At 34.4% G+C, this 9,770-nt stretch overlaps 1 pseudogene; it reads right to left on the reverse strand.

Moving 5' to 3' along the window:
• Nucleotides 1-925: 925 nt before the first annotated feature.
• Nucleotides 926-3,717, reverse strand: LOC127097979 (serine carboxypeptidase-like 27; annotated as a pseudogene).
• Between the last annotated feature and the right edge of the window lie 6,053 nt (nt 3,718-9,770).

Consider the following 9,770-nt stretch of genomic DNA (forward strand, 5'->3'; position numbering starts at 1 on the left):
TATGCAAAATATGATTCTATATTAAGGAATATGGTTCTATAAATGGTTCTGTAATACAGGTGCAAACGACAATATAAAAAAATATTATCCCCTCAGTGTTTATATAAAACCGAGGTAATAAAATTGAGATATTACCTCGGCGTTTATATAAAATCGAGGTAATAACATTGGATGCGCCATCCAGTTCTGAAAATAATAAAAATGATGATGCTGGAGATCGAACCCACAATCTTTTAATTTCTAACCTCAATTTTAAAAACACCAAGGTGACAAATGATTATTTTCCATGTCATCATTCGTTACCTTGCATGTGTTGCCAAGGTTAAATGTATTTCGCGACCGATATTAGATGTGTTATTTGTAGTAGTGATAATGTCAATTTTTTTCGAATTTTTTAAAAGACATTATGGAAGTATTTATGGATGATTTTTTCATTTACAAGTATAATTTCGATAACTATTTGTCTAACTTAGAGAAAGTGCTCGAAATATGTGTGAAGGTCAATTTAACGTTGAATTAGGAAAAGTTCCATTTTATTGCCAGGAAAGTAACAGCGCTCAAGCATTTTGTATCCAACAGAGGAATATAGGTAGATAAAGCTAAATTATAGGTAATAGAAAAACTAACTTATCCTGCCTCAGTAAAGGAAGTCAGAAGCTTTCTTGGACATGAGGATTTTATGATCGGTTCACCAGGTACTTCTCAAAAATATATAAACCTTTGATAGTAATACTTATGAAACATGCTGAATTCATATTTGATGAATTATGTCTTGAATCTTTTCATAAATTGAAAGAAGTGTTAATCTCTTCCACGATTATGCGTCCTCCTCACTGAAGTAACCATTTTGAAATCATAAGTGATGCAAGAAACTTTGTTGTAGGGGTTGTCATAGAACAAAGAAAAGACAAGAAGGTTCCTGATATATTTTATGCGAGTAATACCTTGGATGGCGCACCAATGAATTACACAACAATAGAAAATGATCTATTAGCTATAGTATTCACTATCAATAAATTTTGTCATATCGGATAGGATCAAACATTATAATTTACCCCAATCATGCAACAATAAAGTACCTCCTGAATAAAAAAAATGCTCAGCCAAAATTAATTGGCTAGATTTTGCTTCTTTGGAAATTTTATTTAAAGATTTGCGATTTGAAATTGATCAAAAATGTAGTTAACTTGATGATGGCATGTACTTGTTCTCCAAGACTGATCTAAAAAGAATAAATGCCTCGCGTGGCTTATGAAGAGGAACCTCATGCCCTGCGCCTCGTACTGTCACGAATGTGAGTCCTTTATAAACTTGACTGCATCCACAAACCTGACCATTATCATACCAAGGGTACCAATTGATGATGGTTGGTAGCTTCAAAGCAGCAATAGAATACCGAGTTGCAGTCAGTGGAAGTACAGCATCAGTGTCTCCACTGCACCGAAATATTGCAAAGTTAATTTACAAGAATTTAGATCGCAGAATATGACAAATTACTCTAAAAGTATCTAGTTAATATGTACCTGTATACCCATATTCAGAGCCCGTCGTTAATAAGTTCTTGGTATATAGGAAGCATAGACAATGGTGAATCAGACCAATAATTCCAAAGAATATCACTGTCCAGGAAAAAAAAATTCTTTTAAATCAAAATTCTGATACAAGTATCAGTTTATTAAATTGAAGTAATATACCTGCATGCTTTCCATGCATAAGAAATTCCTGTTACATTGGCATGAAAGGCCTTCTGAACTTCTGGACGATTGAAATACACATCAGAATACCTTTCGGTACATGGATCATATGCTCTATACATCCATGGCTGTAAGGAGGGGAAAAGAAAACCAGAAAAAGTAATCATAACAAAAAAACAACTTGTGTTTTTATAAGTAAAAGTGAATGAATTGAAAGCATATTAATCTTACGTAACGACCGTTCAAGCCGCGTCTTAGCGATGATGATGTATGGTTACAAGGTGGTGTATTAATGCTATATCCATCAATTTCTCCTTGCTCAGCTTGTGCAACTGTAAGAGCATGCAAACATTGTACTGATGGATGCTGAGAGGACCCCAAATCACAGGCAGTTCTTAGCATGTTATATGTGGAATCCGAAATCAAACCATGTGTTCACCAGTACTCGAATGTACCAACGTAATCATGATAATCATCGGTCACACCATTTCCAACCTGTGACGACAATCATAAAACTAAGCTCTGAGCCAACACCATAAGAGATTATGAAAACATGAACCTAACAATCTTACCATAAATCCCTTAAAATTTATAATTGGATCAATGATTCCCTTATTTCGCTGGTTAACAATTTGAGCCAGTTGAGGAACATAATGGCCTGAAAATCATTTAATTTTTTAAGAAAATGAACAATTCTTCATAGTACACAAACAATTTCAATGATAAGAAGAAAACTGATAGATCAACTATCAAATATGGATTGATCACCTGCATAACTTTCCCCGGCCATGTAGAATTCCCTATGCTTATATTGAGGAAATCTTTCAAACCAATTAACAAGAAAAATGTACGCATCTTCCGCTGCAAATGCAACAAACTCAAATCTAAGATACATATTAACATGTCAATTCTCAAGGAATAGTATGTTAAATTTGCCGCATTGTTTGTGCTTCATAGTTACAGACTACATTACCTGTTTTCTGGTCGCCAAATGTGTGCATATCTTCTGTTTTATTACAGTAGGAAAAACCAACACCAGCCGGAGAATCAAGAAACAGTACATTTGCCACTGCAACATCCAAAATAAGAAATATGCATAAATATTTGGAGAAATAATTTTTTTTCAAACGAATCGAAATGACAAAGACTTGAATCGACCTACAATTGTTCCAAGCATAAGGATTCAAGTAAAGTGATTTGCCATCAGACTTAATATGAAAAGGTCCAATTTCTTCAGAAGCGCCGTAAGCAATAGAAGAACAACCAGGACCATCATTAAGCCATAAAACGAGTGGCCTTAAATTTGGTCGACGGCTTAGTGGAGCTTCAGTCAACCAGTAAAACAGTGCTCTTCCATTCTGTTCATTCACAGTCACATAACCTGAATACTGCTCAAATTCAACATTCTCTGGTTGCCCTGGTAACCAACTAATCCTATCTCTCTTTTGATCTTCAATTGAAGAAGCCAAAGAATTTTCAATGGATAAAAACAAAACAACACAGAATATTATGGAATAATAATAACAACCCATTATTCTACTAAAATATATATGCTTCAATCCAATCCTACTAATGCATGCAGAGAATTGAAGCAAGTGGAAGCCAAAGCAGAAAGAGGCTAAGAGACAGAGTGTGAAGTGTGATACTTAAAACTGTGGTATATATAATAAAGAAAGTACAAATGTTTGTTATAATTGGATGTTAGTTAGCACTATTTTGGGGAGTCTGTGAATGAAGCTAGTACTATTTTTAAAGAGACTTTTACGCTACATATTCAATTAAAAATGAAAGAAATGTTAAATGTATTAGAGAGATCGTCCATAAACCTAATGCATCAAATTTATGGTTAATATTTGATGTCAAATGTCTCTTGAATCTTGGATTTTTAGCTCCAACAAACTTAACTCTCGAATTTTCTCTTTTCTTCTGGTTGTTGATTATGCATTGTATATTAGCATGCTAGTTGAGTGGCTGGCACACATGGGAATGGGATTACTCAAAGTTTTTATCTTTGAGACTAAGATCCTTTTCTTTTTCTTTTTGGAAAGTATATAGGATTAAGAACATCATCATTGACGCTTTAAATTAAGACTATGTAGTCGTTATGGTCAATGCATGCAATAATATATTTTGCAAAACTAAAGGCACTTTTTTTTTAGTTATGGGTAATACTAATAAATTTTGTATAAGTTTTGCACTTGTTATAAACGGGAGTCCACTAATACTTTTTTTTATTAATTATTTCATGCGATCTCATGAATATGATATGATAACTTTGACTCAAGTCAACTTTGAATAAATTTGGTTTTGAAATCAGAACAGAGGAAAAGTAAGGATTAAAAATGATCACAAATCACTGTCACTTAAATCCTTATTTTATTTATATTATGCAGTGGAATAAAAAATTGCAATAGGATGAATAAGACCATCATAAAAGGTCTTATGATTTGGTGATAGAGATTACCAATAACGAGAGAGGTACATACAAAATTAACATTTCTATGTTCCAGTCATTAAATAAGATAGATGAAATTTAAAAGTGTGGAAATGAGGCATACTTCAGTGTGACTCACAGTCACACTTATATAGGGGCAACAATTAGAACTGTCACTAGTTAATTTGACGCGAGTGTAGCGGGAAATTTATGACCATCAAGCTATTGACAAACTAGAGATCAATTAACAAGAGTCGTCACCGCGCTTTTATTGTTTCCAAGGGAAAAGAGAAAAAGTACGAACAAAACCCAATAAGTAAGAAGTTTTCAAATAAAAACTAATAAAAAGTCAGAGATCACAGGTAAGGGGGTTGGTTACACATAGGGAAGGTGTTAGCACCCAAAGTGTCATAGGTACTCCTAGGGAGCCCTTTTTGTGTGCATATGTATTTTGTACAAAGTGATGTTTACAAACAAATAGAATGAGGGATGAGAAAAGAATTCATTAATTATATTTTTGTGTTTGACAAGACCTTCAGACTTGTGCCTACGTATCAACATAAAAATGAGGGATCAAAACCTCGTAGTTCGTGATACAAATTTCAAAATAGATGCATTATTTTTAATAAAATTTAAGTTTGAAAGGCACAAAGGCATAAAATGATTTGAATGAGTTAGTTCTTTTTGGCTTTTTGAAAGTTTAGGTCAAGTATAGTTAAATTTATTTACAAGTTTGATTTAAGGAAATAAGTTGGAAAATGCAATGGCATAAGGCTAAAGTTTCTACCTTTTTGCAAAAGTGGTCAAAGTTTAGAACAAAAATAGTTCACACAAAGAAGATTTTGAAAATGGAGGGAGAGATTTTGAAATTAAAGAAATGGGGAGAAGATGAAGAGACTACCCTATGCACAAAATTTAAAAGTTTAGAGTTGAAAAGATCTGACCAAATGGGTAGCAATCCAATAAACAAAAATGTCAATAGAAACTCATAATTCCCTTGGACTTTTTAGAATCAAGCAACACACAAATGCACAATTTTATATTATCTTGAAGAGCAATGCATCAAATAAAGATGGCATCATCCAAGATTATCCATTCCATGATCTTCTTCAGAAATTGCCCATGTAACAGATGAATTCCATAAGTCACTGGTTCAAAATAACAGCTTCACAATGATCATGTTGCAGATGAATTTCAAATTGCAAGCACTTGGTTCTTCAACAAGTTGGCATTGACCAAGTCCTTTAGCTTATGGAGGTTGCCTAGATTCTAAGTCCAATTGCTCAAGATCAAGCCAACAGTCCACTCAAAAGTTTTTTAGGGTTTTTGTTATTATTATGTACATTTATGGTCAAAGACCACACAAACAAGCAAAGTATACACAAACAAAATATATCACACAATATGGTCCAAATGGACAAAGTGAAAATTGCATTAACATAAACAATTAGAATGATATGAACAATGACAAATGAAATAAAGTGCTAAAAGTAAATTGCATTGAAGTAAAAGCTTGAAACTAAAAGTTAGTAGTTAGTAGGTTAGAAGTTAGTTTTGTTTTGCTTTTGCTTTTGCTTTTCAAGACATTCTTTGGAGAACACTCAATCCACTTATAACAAGCATGGATCCTTGAACCAAAACATCTTCCAAAGGAAGGAAAGAATCCACACAATACCATGAAAGAGGGGAGACTTACAATCTCACTAACTAGAATGCTTATGTCTTTTATGTCACAAATTTAGCACTATGTTAAGCAATCATAATTGGACTTATGTAGAAGTCACAACTATTTGAGGTCGGGCAATATAATTTTGGTGTTAATGCATGTTAGAGATATAATATAATGGACTATGCTCATGAAACATACCACACACAAAAAAGAATATGCAAAAGGTATGGCCTAATCTCATCCATACTCATGTTAATTTTTTAATCAACTAGCATTAGGACTTTTGAGATGTCATAGACCAAATGGAATGAATGAAAGAAGAGGAATGAGATGAAGTGGGAAGGGGATGAATGAGATCACAAATTGGTCAAAGGAGGACTTTTACCAAATTAATATCATTCATTCATTTTGGAAGATGGAATGTACATTCCATCAATCCCCTAAATCCAATGATATTAATTTGACAAAGTCAAATCAACCTTGACCAAGGCCCAACAATAATAAGCAAACTCAATCAAGTCAATACAAATGGTCAACAAAATTTAATTGGTATTTATTCAATTAAAAATAATAAAATAGTGCATTTAAATCAAATATGTTTTGTCCAATTTCTAAAATCTCATCAAAACACCAAAGAAATGGCCATGAGATTTATCATAGGTCAAACAAGGTCAAAGGACCTTGGAGAAAAAATTTCATAATTTTTGGACATTTAAAACTATTTTTAAACAATTAAAAACAAATGTAAAATCAATTAATTCATGAAAAATGTTAATAATGATCCAAAAAATAATTTTAATTCAGAATATGGAAGAGAAAAATATTTAAATTTTTTTGGTGAAAGCCCCATATTTTTTGGATCAATATTGAATTTAATATGAATTATTGAAGAAATACAATTAAAATAAAAATTCAGAAAATCTAAATTACGTGGACCATCAGATCTCCCTCATTAATTGAGGTGGCAGATCAGATGGTCCCTAGTGCGCTATCCATCATGGACCTTAGTCAGCGCGTGGCAACTTTGGTAATCAAAAGGGACGCACAAGATTAAAACAAAACACATGGATCCTGTGGTTCAGATGCTAGCCAACTCATCGCCGGAGCCAGAGGTCCGGTCATCTTCTCCGGTGGACCTCACCGGATTGGTCCACCATGAACCATCACCATAATGAAAAGCAAGGACATGATCTTGAAGAAAAAATGGCATTGAGCTCAAATCTGGCCTCCATTCACTCCAATTCCAAGTATATTAAGAGATACATTTAATTGAAATTTGAGGTACATGAACTGAGTTGCTTCGATTTGACCTCAAAGCAACTCAATCTTCTTGCGTACATTGGTAGGACTTCAGACAACCAAAGAATCAATAGAATTGAGCAAGAATTTGAGAGAATCGAAGAGTTCAAAATTTCTGAAAAATACCTTCAATGGAGGTCTGGATTCAACTGGTCTTGATCTTGCTTGTGCTTGGACTCACTCCACTTGCTTGCAGGAGAAGGATTGAATGGTTTAGAAGCTATGGATTCCTGGAGAATTGAATTCCAAAACAGTGGAGATTCAAGCTCAAATTCAAAAGAATTTTTCAGGCTTATTGATGCGTTGTTAAACTTGGTGTTCGCAAGTGTACGAACACGTCAGAGTAATATAAAAGATTATTGAACCACAGAGACCAAGTGTCAATCTATTGTTATCTGTTGTTATGGTGTTTATCAAAGGCAGTCAGAATAGGTGTTTTTGTAGTGTGCAATGAAAAGTAAAGTATTGAAAATAGAATATAATTTATAAAGACATGGTCGAATGTAATTCACATAATCAGTTGATAATCCAAGTACTTGCTAATAGAACTACTTATGGGCAATGTTTCCTACTTTGAAAAGAACTAATTTAACAGGAACTGTCGCTTTCGTGTATTCAGAACCGAGTTGTACTCCCTAATCAAACCCTCTTATTGTCACTTATAAAAAGGCGCGCATTGCGTTAGAGTAGTAAACCTATTTTTAAGAAATATAGTATCTTAACTAAGTTGAAAAGTATTATGACCTGGATTTCTTAATCAAAAGAGGTTCTTACGAACCAGACTCTAAACTTATAAACGCGTCCGAAAATAGTTTTAAAATCTCTTTTCTTCTTGATGTTAAAAACTCCTAATGAACTAGACAAAGCGCTTTTGCTGTTTTTGAAATAGTTAAAAACAATTAAGTTTATAAAGACGTTGGACGACTTTCGATCTTACCCAACGGAATTGAAGTGCGGGAAAACTTAAGTTGAAAGTTAAAATAGCCCTTAAGTGTTTCTATGAACAATTGTACGGATTATTGGTTCAATTACGATCCTTACATTCTAACCTTTTAGATTTAGTTAGACATGGTAAAATAAAAGTGCGTTAAAGTAAATAAAAGTAGTGCGAGTGCGGAAAATAAATAATTTAAAGCGAGTGGGGGAAATAAATAATTTAAAGCGAGTGCGAGGAAATAAATAATTTAAAGCGAGTGCGAGAAATAAATAAAGTAAAAGCGAGTGCGGGAAATAAATAAAGTAAAAGCGAGTGCGGGAAATAAATAAAGTAAAAGCGAGTGCGAGAAATAAATAAAGTAAAAGCGAGTGCGAGAAATAAATAAAGTAAAAGCGAGTAATAAAAACCTGCTCCAATCGGAGGGCTGAGTAAATTGCAATGCGGAAAAGAAAATGGTGGCAGGATTAACTTCCTTCCAAAGTGCTCCAAACTCGATTACAGACTCTATCACAGACTTGATGACACAATTGTGGTAACACTCCAATGCGAAGCGATTACCACTATAAAATACTGAATATATGCCTAAGTGAAACGAAGTTGCTTCTGAGTTTGCCTTTGTTCTAAGTTTGGATCTTCGTCTGCTCTAAGTTTGGATGGTTGTAAAACTGAATTCGCGTTTCTATTTATAGGAAAATAAAAAAGGTGGAATTGACTTGGATGCCCTTCAACTTGAAAATAGAGGAAACCGTTTCCTTCTTGTGGCGCCCGCCACAAGGCTATGGTGCCCGCCACAAGCACAAAGTGGGGCGCCTTAGTGGATGAAGTGGGGAAACGTGGGAGTTGAGGAAGTTGGACTTGGACACGTCATGGCTTGGTCTGTGGCGCCCGCCATGGGGTAAGCCATAAGCACAAAATGCTGAATTTTAGGGTTTTTAGTCCTTTTTCACTCCTTTTCTCGATCGGGGCTCCGATTAAAGTAAAAACCTGAAAACAAAGGAAAACACAGTAATAACACAACAAAATGACAATAAAATAACTAGAATGCATGTGAAATCGGAGTCGAAAATACGTAAATTTTAGTGTGATCAAACTCTCCCACACTTAAACCTTTGCTTGTCCTCAAGCAAAACATTGAAAAGCTCATAAAAGAAAGACTGGTGTAAACGAGTGCTTCAGGTGAAAATTCTAAGTTCAAGTCGGGATGCAGTGATAGGTACTAACTGAGTGAACTAAGGGTATCATGATGACACTAATCCGCAAATACGGACATAAACTTCATTCCTATATTAACCCACCCATATTATCCCACAACACCTAGGTCTGTCTCTTCATATCCTTTTATGTCCTTTTCATTCAGGCGCAATCACATTAAGCCCGTTATCCGTACATGCTTCATAGTAGAGTGGCCTGTTAGTGATTATGATCTGAGCATGGGTTTCCTGGCACATAAATATGTGTAAAACCTTTTATTGGACCCAACTGTAGTTGTGGGGGATCGGATCGTAATCCTCCCTACCGAGTTCAGTGCCAGATACCTCTGAACCAACCAACAGTGGGTACTGCTTTTCTTTTTCTTTTTCTTTTTGTAGCAATTTTTTACAATTCTTTGGTTTAAATGACTTTGTGAGGGTCACCTATACCGGAGTTGCCTTTTTGCTTTCTTTTATTTTTTTGTTTTTCTGGATCATTCACTTATTTGCATCGGTCCCCTACGTAGAGGATGCGTAGGCCGGAGCT

This window comes from Lathyrus oleraceus, chromosome 6 (assembly GCF_024323335.1).
Source record: "Lathyrus oleraceus cultivar Zhongwan6 chromosome 6, CAAS_Psat_ZW6_1.0, whole genome shotgun sequence".
In the NCBI taxonomy this organism is placed as follows: domain Eukaryota; kingdom Viridiplantae; phylum Streptophyta; class Magnoliopsida; order Fabales; family Fabaceae; genus Lathyrus; species Lathyrus oleraceus.